The sequence below is a fragment of the Staurois parvus genome, unplaced genomic scaffold (assembly GCF_062004578.1).
Source record: "Staurois parvus isolate SC_StPar_1 unplaced genomic scaffold, SC_StPar_1.0 ptg000297l, whole genome shotgun sequence".
Taxonomy (NCBI): Eukaryota; Metazoa; Chordata; class Amphibia; order Anura; family Ranidae; genus Staurois; species Staurois parvus.
In genome coordinates, this window is record NW_028318093.1 from 1258983 (window position 1) to 1272397 (window position 13415).

Sequence of the window (13415 nt, forward strand, 5' to 3'; positions counted from 1 at the left end):
GTATTTGAAAGGCTGTTTTTTATTTTGAATATGTGACCAGCAGTAGAAGACTAGAAGCTCCTCCTGCTGAGTCATGTGACAGCTGGATATAGTTTAGGAAGAGGGTACTTAAATTTTTTTTTTAATTAAAATAATTACCGTGCCATCATCCGCATACAAAAATAAAAGGAACAATGTAAATAGTTTTTTTTCACTTAAAAAAATAATCTTTGTAGCAGATTCCTACCTGTATCTAAAAAAAATAGCAGTTTGTTTCTCCATGTCCTTTTCAGACCGATTCGGAATAGGAGAATCTGGTACAGTATAATCACCTGGTATACTTTCAGTGTTTTGATGAGAAAAGCTGCAATGTCACCATCGCTTTAGAAATATTTAACCCTTTGGGAGTAATTCACCAAAACTGACATTCTTATTGCATGGGATGCCTAAAATTTGACTTGTATTTTAATGCAGACTTCAAAAATCAGTGAGCCAACAACACAAGCAGGAAATGATATTTCTGTACACCACTGTAAAGTGGAATTATCCTTTAAACCTGCCTTTTGATTTTAAATGGTGATACATAAAATGGAAGAAGTAGCACAGCACAGGCTTAGAAAGCAGGCCCATTCACTGCACACATGGAGAGATCTGGTAATTCTGTCTGCGTGTACTCAGATTAACTCAGATTAAAGTAATTGGATCACATTAGCATTAGCAATCCTGTGATTTGTTCCACTTGTTACCTGGAAAAACTTGCTCCTTTTCTGTTAACTCTTTGCCTCTATCATACCCTATCAGCACTAGAAATTTAGGCTGAAAGGAAGTTAGTTGTGGCATGTACAGCGTCTACCCTGGAAAAAGAGGATGTTGGGGAGAGAAAGAATTCAAAAGGGTTTAACCAGTTGTTTCTTCCAATCCCCTCTTTGTAGCTTGTTATGTATTCCATTTATTGGGAACATCAGTCTTTTTAGGCTCTATGTACACTGCAGCTGATAAACTCACGTTTAGGAGCTTCTCTGCATTTTTTTCAGCAGCCCCTGAACTTTCCCTAATGTTTTCCTGTGTCCTTGTACACATCGTCGTTTACAGGCAGTTGAGTTTACAGTCGTTTTTTTTGAACGCACCAAACTTGCGTTCAGGAGTAGATTTTATCAGCGTTTCAAACTGCGTGTAAATGCAGCTAACCGCATTTATAAGCGTTTGCGTTTGGAATATTTTCTTAACTCTTCCATTTCCAGATGCTGTTCAGAGCCTTTTTTCATGATGAAAAATGCATGCAAAGCGTTTTCCCGGTACTCAAATGGACCTGGTACACCATACTGTGAGGTCTCAAATGATAGAAAATATGTTAGACACTGCTGCAATAATTTCTGCACAGAAATGAGCTGGAACACATCCAAACACCACAAAAAAACAGCTACTCTCAACAAATACTGCTCTCTCTGCTTCTGCTCTCTATTTCTCTCAAAATGTCCGAAATAGTTAATTTGTTACTGTTTTTCAGGCTATTCTGGGCATTTTGGAAGGTCTCCTGAGGTTATCTTTAAAAAATGCTTCTAAACGCAAATGCTCAGAAACGTGCATAAACGCAGTATGCAAACGCGGCTAAAAAAAAAATATTTTTTAACCTACGTTTTCCAGCAGTCAGTTTCCATTGTTCAGAAGTGTCCCGTGTACATGAAGCCTTAGAGTGGACATGCTGTTAGATATATTTTTTTATATTACCTGCATGCTTGCTAAGTAATGTTTAACACTTACCGGTATGTATTGCTTCTCATAGTACCCCCTTGACAATGCCTTTATCTGCTTTGCTAACCAGCAGGGCACCATCTTTGTTCAGCCATCATCTAGGGTCAGCATCTACTTTTTGGACTGAATGTAAGTCACGAGGGCTAAGCAGTACTTCACTGTGTAAACAAATGTCTGATACAGATCAGCCCCCAGCCACTACTAGCGGCCAGGGGCAGACTGACAACTCATGGGGCCCCCAGGCAATAGGGGATCATGGGGCCCCTGTGTCCTTGCCCAAACTCAAAAAAGCCTATGAAAAAGGTACCAGGGGCATCTCATGGGGCCCCCTACCGACCTGGGCCCTCGGGCAGTGCCCGAGTTTCCAAATGGTCAGTCCGCCCCTGCTAGCAACTTTCTACAAAGTTACAGTGAAGAAGTTTGGTCACTGGGGGACAGAAGACTGAAGAAATGCTTTCTGCTGCCTCCAGCAGACTGACAACATCAACTCAACCTGAGTAAAGTCACTTTCCTGGAGCTATAGGACTTCTGTGTAATGATAAACCATAAGCATTTTACAAAAAAATTATACTGTTTCTGTATATTGGGGCATGTCAGGAATGCAATTGTGCAGACTTGCAAAGTTAGTGAAAGCCTTACATTTTTTTTTTCTACATTTGTGATATATATGTAAAAGAGATTAACTGAAAGTGTTACTAAACCCATGAGTCTGTATTCACTATATCTGGTCTTCCACAGCACACAGAACATGGAAATGCTATTATTTTAGTAAATATAAACTGCTAAATACCTTTTCTCATCAGCGGTTAGAGCAGTCTTGTGACTTCTATCAGTGTCCGTTAGAGCACATGTTAAAGCCTGTAGGAGGGGTTTTCATTCTCCCCTGATTTTCCTATGAGGCTGCAGGACCCCTGGCCCTTTGTCTGGACAGTGATGATGGGCCCTGTGCTGATCACATGCACTTTCCCAAGAAAAAAACGCTCTATTATTATTATTATTTCTATACAGATTTATATAGCGCCAACAGTTTGTGCAGCACTTTACAATATAAGGGAGACAGTACAATTACAATACATTTCAGTACAGAAGGAATGTGAGGGCCCTGCTCATGGAGCTTACAATCTAAAGGAAGGGGGAGGTGATACAAAAGGTGATAACTGCGGGAGATGATCTGGCGGAGGTGATTCAAGTACAGTTCTTAGGTGGAGGTGGGGTAGGCTTATCTGAAGAAGTGAGTTTTCAAAGATCGCCTAAAGGCAGACAGGGTGTGGGCTGACAGGACATGCTGTGGTAGGGAGTTCCAGAGGATGGGAGAGGCTCTGGAGAAGTCTTGGAGGCGAGCGTGGGAGGAGGTGATGAGAGAGCTAGAGAGGAGGATATCATGGGAGGAGCGGAGTGGGCGATTTGGGCGGTATCTGTGGATGAGGTTGGTGATGTAGCTAGGGGCAGTGTTGTGGATGGCTTTGTAAGCTGTTGCTCTAGCAATACACATAAAACTGAGCATGTGCAGCTTGCCCCCAAGGCTCTGTTCTATCAGTAGATGGATTGGGGACAGTAGAAGGGGAGGATCAGAGAAGACAGGATCAAGCATCCTTTTACACAATGCAGAGGATTAGCCCCTTAGGTTCCACAGTGAGTATAACAAACATGCTTTTCTACATATGCAGACTGATTTTACTGGTGTGGGTTTAGTAACACTTTAATGTAAATAATTCTAATAATCTGTGTAAAAGCTGAACTCCAGCCACAGACACTTTCATTTTATTATATCCTCAATAGCCAGAAAAGATAGAAATCTACTTTGTGTGCACCAATTGCCTTTGCAAATCCACTTTTTATCTTCTTATAGTAGCAGTGACACCATCACTGTGCTGTACATAGCCTGTGCAGAGAGCAGAGCTCTAGGAGGGAGCCAGCAGGCTCCACCCACTACAGGCTGCCTGCAGAAAACTACAGGAGGGGGCGGAGACAAGACCAGTCACCCTGCACAAGGAGAGGGAGCAGCAGTGACTGGTCTTTATTACAGGAAGCTCCTACACAGAGGAAAAAGATTCATATTGGATTACTGCATAGAACTGGAAGAAATACACAAAGCACACCAAGACTCAAGGAAGAATAGCCATGGCTGCTGCATTTAGACAATATTTTCTTATCCCGGAGTTGAGCTTTAGTGTATTAAAAGCCTTGTTTCTGTGTATGATTTTTAATTATCTATACTGAGGACATTTTCATTCTCTTAGCTCACTGTTGATTGAAAACAACAGAATGTCTGCAGGCGTGATTTGTCGCCAGTGACCATGTGTTCTAAGCTATCTAGGCTAGGCTCTGGGGAACAGCATTTTTACTTATATCAAAAAAACTCGGTGTGTTTTTTTTCCACTCCAAAGAAAAAATGTGATTTGGTTATGCTGACAAGTGTCCTACTTAATTGTAAGAAGTGTGAATGCTGAGAACAAGAAATTGTTTTATCTGATACTAAATTTTAAATGCCTCATTAAAAACATCACCAAGCAAGCTGCCGCTGTTTACAGATTGGATTTTTAACCACTTCCGGACCAGACACTTTTACCCCCAATTTTCAGCGCTATCACACTTTGAATGACAATTGCGCGGTTATGCAACACTGTACCCAAATTAATTTTTTACCATTTTTTGAGACAGATAAAGCTTTATTTTGGTAGTATTTATTCACCGCTGGGATTTTTATTTTTTTTGCTATGTAAATGAAAAAGTCCAAAAATTTTGAAAAAAAGTGTTTGTTTTTTTTTTAAATTTTGCAAATAAATAATATTTTATCATAAATCTTGGCCAAAATTTATTCCGTTATCTTTTTAGTAAAAAACAAACCCCAAATTAGTTTATAACCAAAAATTATAATTTTTAAACATTATTTTTACATTTTTATTTTATTTTTTATATTATTATTTTTTATTTTTATTTTTTTACATACTGTCACCCTAGCAGTACAGTGTCACGGTGTCATGGTGACACTGTACTACTTATGGGGGGTGATGAAGATTTTTTTTTTTTTTTTACACTGATTGCTTTTACACCCATATAGGATGTAAAAGCAATCATTTTTTCTTTCTCTCTGTCTGCATTCTTGCAGTCATTGAGAAATACTGAGTGAGCTGTGATTGGTCACAGCTTGTCACATGGTACAAGGCTGTTGTGAATAGCCTTGTACCATGTGACCTCTGTGATCATTCACAGATTTCACACGTAGTAAGCAATGATGTCACAAGTGACATCTTGCTTACTACTTTGCATGTGATCACTGATTGGCCAATCAGTGATCACATGATCGGAACCACGTACAGAGGTCCCGTCCGACGATTGGTGTTTCACTGTGTCTGGAGGACACAGCGGGCACCGGATCGCAGTGCTGCGTGCTCCCAGGGAGCGCGCACAAGCAGGGTGTGGGGAGGCTGTTTATAAACGGCCACCCGACCCTGCACTGCCACCGTCCGGCCGTTAAAACCAAAATGGAAACTGTTACAATCTGATGCTAATTTTAAAGCCCAACTCCAGGAAATGTAAAATCCGCCCTTACAGTGCACTGCATGGGGTAATTGCTCCTTCAGTGTAGGGGCAGATGATCAAAGCTGTATTAAACCAGAAGCCAAAAATATATCATCTTGCATCTTATCAATCAATAGATGTGGTGCCTGCATTAGTTTTCTTTTTTAGGCTTTTTTTTCTTCTGGTGATCTGGCCAGTAACACACCTCTGGATGAAGGAGCACTGGCACACCTTTGAAAAACAGCATTGTTAAACTGGGGGGGGGAGGGAAGTGTTATATATACTAGCAATTTAAATACACTGAGCTAATACTTTATAATCAGTTACAGCAAATTGTTTGGGGAGAAAGGTTTTACATAAATAAATAAAAGATGATCATTGTAAGCACGTCTGCTAGTGTTAAATGGTTTGTCTCATCTCTGTAACTGATATAATCTGCCTATTCTGCAGCAGACTTACTGGCCAGATCACCACATGAAAAGAGAAGAAAGAAAGAAAGCCTAAAAAAGAAAACAAATGCAGCCATCACATCTAGGAACTGGTAAGCTGCAATATAATGTTCGCTTTTGAGTTTAAAGCTGGCCATACATTACACAATTTTCTTGTTCAATTTCCTTTAGATTTACCTTCAACTATGTAGTACAAAGTCCTGCCTGATTGCTTACATACTGAAAGTGTTTAGGTTTGACCTCATATTATATGGTTTTGGCAAATCTAAAGGAAAATTGTACAAGAATATAGTATAATGTATGGCCGGCCTAATATCACTTTAACATGGAACTTAAAGTGGAGCTCCACCCAAAAGGGAAAGTTCTGCTTTAAGGACTGGCCCTCTGCTCCCCGTTAAGGATTGGCACCTTTAGGGAGTGGGGGGGAAATTGAAAGGTACCCGCTCCCACTGCGATCACCTAGGCAATCGGAAGTGGTAGTTGTCCTCCCCCCACCTTCCCATAATCATCTGGGAGACGTGACAGATCCCAGAAGACTATTCACAAAGTGCAATGCTACTCACGTACTGTATGTGCAGTGAGCACCCAGCTGTGAAGCCGCAAGATGTCGGGGCCAGGAACACAGGACGGCTGGTAAAACTGGCTGTGGGGGGGGGGGACACTGTGGGATTGAGGGGACAGCAGGGGCGGACTGACCATTTGGAAACTCGGGCACTGCCCGAGGGCCCGGGGTCAGTAGGGGACCCCATGAGATGCCCTTGGTACCTTTTTCATAGGCTTTTTTGAGTTTGGGCAAGGACACAGGGGCCCCATGATCCCCTAATGCCCGGGGGCCCCATGAGTTGTCAGTCCGCCCCTGGTCATAAGGCAGCTTTTACCACCCCTCTTTCATTAGCTTGAACTAAACCTAACATTTTGGATTTCCCTTTATCTTCTGTCTCTGTGACAATGAACACCAATATGGCAAATCTATCTAGCAGTAAACAAAAACGGGATCTATTCCTTTCCTACTCTTTCTAAAACAAAAAACAAAATATTGCTGTACTTACACTTTAATTGTGTTTTATTTGGCACCAGAGCTCAGAAGATACACAACTTCAGATGAAGTTTGTGATCCAAGAAAATTTCTATACAAATAGTTATTACAAGAAAGTAACAAAGAAGCAAGTTAAATAACACAGCTGTTCTTTACTAAAAGACGTCGTTCATGAAAAGACTGGATTTCTGTTGCCGAATGCCTGGTTCCTGCGTAATGTGATGTTTTGTTGGCACTAGTCTGCTCAGTAATGAGTGAATGCTTCCTACACTTGCCTCCCCTTGGTGATGTCACATGTTCCTCTCGCCTGTGTATTCATCTTTGCTACTGTGAGACAAAGTCAAATTTTCAGGCCTCCATGTCACATTCATTTATAACAGATGAGACTGATGCCGAGCCCTGCACTGGAGCTATGCTGACACCAAGCATTACTGTACCACGAGCACTCTGCTCTATCACAGCTCCGGACATGACAACACAAAATGGAATGGTAAAATAGTGAAATGCATGAATTCACCTGAACACTACCTTCTCCACTGAATTGTTTAGTGGGCCAAATACCATTTCTGTTAAAGAGCACTTGCTAAATATTAGTGTACTCCATAAGTCAGCACAATTTAATAGAAATTCCCAACCAGCGGAACCTTAGGGTTCCTCCAGAAATTGCTAGAGGTTCCGTAGCCTCCCTAGCGGTCTGATTATGTCAGTATTTCTGTGCTCAAAGCGGTACATTTTTATGCATGGAAATATGTAGTTTTTTTATTGTAGGCCTGTTATTTTTAGGAATAACTCACTGAAATCTGTCCGAACAAGAGTCTAGTATACATCCCGGGTATGTTAAAATTTGAAACACGAAATCATAAATTATAATTTAATAAATAATCATAAAAAATAATAACATAATAATAATAATACATTTAATTCAATAATGTAATCAAACCAAAAACACTGAAATATGAAATATAGCGCCACGTTCGCACATCACTGAGTTCAGTCGCAGAATCGTTTCAGTGTCTGATGACGAATTTCCCCACGAATCATTATCAGTCAATTCTGCAAGTGGTTCTGATTTACTATCGCTCTCTAGCTGGTCTAAAACCGCTTTTGACCTAAAGGGAAGCTTTTTGGACGCCATAGACATTTCTCAGTTTCCAGGCAGAAAGAACAGTAAAAATGCAGGCAGGGCACAGGACAAAGCACTAGGGACAAAATGTATGTGAAATGGTTTGATACAGTAATGTTATACTATGTGATTTTAGTGTATTTAGTGAATGTCACTTTTTGACATTTTTGAATTTCCCGCCAGTTCCATCGTTGCAGGGAACGGAACCCAGAAGACAGATGCCAGCATCGGCCGGAGGACATTGTCGGGGACACTACAGGAGGGACATCGCGGGAGCGAAGGACAAGGTAAGTGAAGAAGAGATCCCGGAGCAGCGCTGCAAGGTATTCCCAAGTGTAGCTCGGGGTTACCGCTTGTGGTGCTGAAACTTTACCCCGAGCTACACTCGGGAATACCTCCAGGGAGGTTAAGCTCTATCTGACTGACATCCCATTTGATGGTGCCTGCAAAATTCTGGGTTCAAAGTCACTTAGCAGAGCCAGCAGCATGACACCAATAATATATATTTTTTTACCATATAGGGGCACCCTATATTACGTTACCAAAATATTAAAGCTGCATTTTCTGTGTACAAATGTGCATAATAGTCAATACCAGTGTAAAGCAAAATAAATTATTAAAGAAAATGTCCAAACAAAGTGAGAAGGTGTCAGTCTAATAATGATATTAATAACTTCCTATATGCTGAAACAACAGTGTCCATTCTGTAGAGGGTTCTACACAATCCTCCACCATGAGTTGTCTAGTGGTATCCCCCAGTGAGCCAATGACATACTACCAGGGGTGGACTGACCATTTGGAAACTTGGGCACTGCCCGAGGGCCCGGGGTCAGTAGGGGGCCCCATGAGATGCCCCTGGTACCTTTTTCATAGGCTTTTTTGAGTTTGGGCAAGGACACAGGGGCCCCATGATCCCCTATTGCCCGGGGGCCCCATGAGTTGTCAGTCCACCCCTGCATACTACATATTCATCAGAAAATATGTGACCTCGTATATGAAGAGTCAGCTCTCAAGATCTTTGGTTATCTCGCCATCAACAGCCTGGAATATCAATGGTTATATTTCAGATGTCTCTCCCAGTATGCTCCACGGTGTTAACACTCATACCATGTGCAGACAAAATAAGGTGCTCATAGCGCAGCATTTTATTAAAATTAATTAAAACACCATTATAAACATGTGGGGTATGCGCTTACTTTAAAAGAGCCTTTACACGGCACGAAGGATACAGCACTTGCATCAAGTGGAAAGAGCTGTCGCTCCACATACCTATGGAGCCGACTTGCACTCCAAATACCAGATAGGACAAACCGGAAGTGACATACTGGAACAGGAAATTGTGACCAGGGCACCAGTCTCTCTGCACTTCATCAGAATGATGTGATCAGGATATTATAAATATTTTCAGTAGGCTGTAAGAATTACATTTTGTCCACCACTGTAAGGGGGGCATTCTTCCCACTAGTCAACAGAGTGGCCACTGATCACTGATGAATGAATTTTAGCAGGGGTTCTTTTAGAGCTGAAAATTAGTTCCTCTGGGTAAGAAGGTTTAGAAAGGTTGGTATAAAAAGACTAATGCTTGTTTTGCAGCAGTGTCCTGAAGTGAAAGATTTATACTATTTGTGGCACGGGTAATAGGGCTGGGAGCACTCAGCAAGGCTTGGCATTCAAACAGTAGACTAGGTAGAGTCTATAGAAGAAGACACTTGTGGTCCTCCATTTAAAGAGGTTCTCCACAGTAACGTCTTATCCTATCAGTATAACTAATTAAAGATTTGTCTTGAAATCTAAGTGGATGCTCAACCTATTATCCTAATTAATTGTCAATAAGATATTAAATTACCATAACATAGGACTTACTGTGGAATTATCCTTTACATCCTGTCTCGGTAACACCTGTCGGCCAAGAATCCCCCCCCCCACACACACACACACACTTTCAAAAGACCCTTCCCTTCTGTAATCAAAACAATAGGTTAAAGCGGACTTTTACCCATATACGTAACATCCTCTCACTTACCTCATCACCAGTAACAGATTAAAAAAAACACAAAAAAAAAAAATTTAATTACTCATTTTTATTTTTTTTTAAACATTCAATTCCTGAATCCTCATCTAGGACAGCATGACATGTCTGGCCACCTGATGCTTCTAGGGATGTCTATGACTACAAGGCAATTTGGGGGGTTGGAGGAGTAAATACTGTCCTTACATGGGCCTTACAGGTGTCCTTTTAGCTCAAAAGTGTAGTGCTCTTTGGTATGATTAGGACAAGGAAATCCAAGGAGGCTATATTTTAAGAATTTTCTTGTGAGTAACAGAGGAGGTGGTTTCTCATTTATCATTGTCGCAATCAGTAGAGAAATAACCTCAGAGAAGTTTAATTCAGGGGATTTCCAAGAGTGGGTGCTTATTTATTTTTTTAATCTTCATACAGAAATGAGTGTTAGGGACTTGAAATTTCATTTCAAGATAAGTAGGGCAAAGTTTCTCTTTAACTAGAAATGTTCTTTGTTATGTAGTGGCAGGACGATAGTTAGAATTTAGGATTCCCTAGGTCTGTGAATCAACAGACCCCTTTGCACAAGCCTTACCCTTCCGTTAACTAAAATATTTTTTTAATCAAAAAAAAGTTTATGAAATTTTGCTTCCCCACTATCTGTGTCTCCACAGGCACTGGCACACAAGTGTTTTAAGAAAAACAGTCTGTCCAGTGGAAATCAAGCAAGGGAAAAATGAGAAAGTAAACCTGTTAAAATGTACCCTCTCTTACCCCTTAAAGTGTTTACATATAGCCAGTGACTGGCCTCAGACGATACACAGAGATTAAACAAATCCTCCTACATATGGTGTACCTGTTAATATGTAGCTATCTGCCCTTCTACAACACACACATGAAAGGAATTTTCTCAGTAGCAAAAAGCAGGGGGTTAGGAATCTGACATCACATACACTGCTGAGCTAGAGCACAGAGTTGAGTGTAATCTGAGAGCTGATTGGAAGAAAGTGACACACACCCTTCTACACAGGCTCAGAGAAACATAGAGCTGAGGATATGAGTAATCTGCTGGGTGCTGTAGGGGAAGTTCCCCTTGAACTCAGTATACTACAAATGTGGATCGCAATGTTCAAAACTAGCACATGATCTTTTTGTCAACCTGCACTGTGGCTCTATCACATATATGTAAACACCCTATTTGTGAACACATTTGATTTCTAATGTCATCCGAATCTGTGGAGTTCAAAACGCATCGCAAAACGCATATGTGTAAACCAGGGCCAAAGCAAACCTCCCCAGCAGCACACGCTCAGGCCCTCACACTGAGCTGAGCTTCTTTGGTTATTTTTCAGGCTTTTCTTTAAACATTCGTACAGGCATTTTACATGGTATTGCAGGTTTCAGGATTTTTTTAAAATAACTTTTAGCTAACGGAAAGCTAGTTACTAGACAAGAAAATGAGCAAAAAATGCATGTTACACACATTTTCAGGTTCTCTCACTCGCGTCTATTGGCCCCAAAAGAAGCTAACGTACTTTCTGGAGCAACAAGCTTTAAGCAATTCTATACTCAGGTGTGAATGGGCACCACTGCATATAATGAAAGCCTTAGTTTTGAGCACTGATGTGCTTCCGGCAAAGCTTCAAATAGCTCACAGGTGAAAGGGGCCTAACTTTTCCTTCATTCCCTCAAAACTTTGTTAGTAGCCAGGAGCAAAGAAAACACTTTTTAATTACAGAATGGAGGAGCATGTGGCTCACTCAATGACACAGTGCTGGGCCAGTCACCAAGTACTAGCACTGTTACATGAAAACACCATAGCCCTGTGTAAGCTAGGATTTCAGTGACTCTTAGCTTGCACAGGGTGTCTTCTTCTGCTCCTCACAACCATGAGAATCAGTCTTAGATTGTAAGCTCCAAGGAGAAGGGCCCTCCTAACCCTCTTGTATTGAACTGTATTGTTGCTGTATTATCTCCTGTTATATTGTAAAGTGCTGAGCAAACTGTTGGCGCTATATAAATCTTGTATAATAACAACACCATAGCCCTGTGTAAGCTAGGATTTAAGTGACTCTTAGCTTGCACAGGGTGTCTTCTTCTGCTCCTCACAACCATGAGAATCAGTAAGGCAATGAAGCAAAGGCAATGAACATGCCACTGGGAAGGTTGGAAAGAAACTGTTGCTTTTACCCTGTATGGATCATCTCACAATTTCTTTTTGGCCAGTTTCTATCCTACATAAAGGGTCTCTAATAGTATGAGAACTTCTGTTTAGGTAAATCAGGAGGGAGAGGAAGCCATGAGCACAGAGTCAGTGTCCGAGAACAAAACAGTGACTGGAATAAGCCTGACCGTTTTGCTGCCCAATATTTCTTGTACTGCCCCATCCACACTGGATCATCACCCAATCTTATGGAAAAAAAAAAGAATCAGGACAGTGCCATCTAACAAAAGGAACCTTTACTGTATTAAAAATGGTGTTGTATAAAGCACTAGGCCCCATTCTTCATCTGAGGAGTTAACTGGAAGGTGTGACTCATGCTGGCTCTGTACAGATGATGGGATGTGACATTTCTGAACACCCAGGGGCAAGAGAGGAGCTGGTTTACAGTCAGGATCTGCTATGGACTGTTACTAAACTTTCCAGGAGATGAGCACGCTATAAGCTGCAGTCAGAAAGGCTGAAATTCAGCTATTTTGCGGGAACGAACCTTTGTTGTAATAAACTGCCAGTATACGGCGACATTCAGATAGGTAACTATAAATTAACAGCTTATCTCTGTAGAGTTAGCCGCCAGATCAGGTTGCCTGCTTAATAACACAGGCATGAGCGCTACAAACAGGAAAACTATGGGCTCTGTTTACTAATCCACTTCCCATGTCATTTTAGCACTCTGCTCGCAGCCAGACTTCTGTGGCTTGCTTATAGAGATTGGTAAATAATGATAGTGTGGAATGACTATGTCTTTTCAATGTCTAAGAAAAAAAAGCATATATATATATTTATCTTACAGAAAAATTCAAGTAAGCAAATAAATAAAACCTAATAGAAATTGTTGAAGGTGGTGGGGTTGTTTTTAACCACTTGACCTCCAGAGGATTTACCCCCCTTAATGACCAGGCCTCTTTTTGCTACTCGGCGCTGCACTAATTCAACTGATAATTGCGCGGTCATGCAATGCTGCACCCAAACAAAATTTAAGTCCTTTTTTTCACACAAATAGAGCTTTCTTTTGGTGTAATATGATCACCTGTGCGCTTTTTATTTTTCACGCTATAAACAAAAAAAGCCAAAAATTTTGAAGAAAAACATTATTTTTTACTTTCAGCTATAAAAAATATACCACTAATCCTTTCACGAACTCTCCCCATAACCCTAACACTAATCCTTTCATTAACTCTTCCCATAACCCTAACACTAATCCTTTCATTAACTCTTCCCATAACCCTAACACTAATCCTTTCATTAACTCTTCCCATAACCCTAACACCAATCCTTTCATTAACTCTCCCCATAACCCTAACACTAATCCTTACATTAACGCTCCCCAT

At 40.9% G+C, this 13415-nt stretch overlaps 1 protein-coding gene across 1 annotated transcript in view; it reads right to left on the reverse strand.

Annotated features, from left to right (window-relative positions):
- The window catches only part of FAM20C (FAM20C golgi associated secretory pathway kinase), a 288908-nt gene that overhangs the window by 181674 nt on the left and 93819 nt on the right, over positions 1 to 13415 (reverse strand). The gene's annotated exons all lie outside the window — the stretch shown is intronic.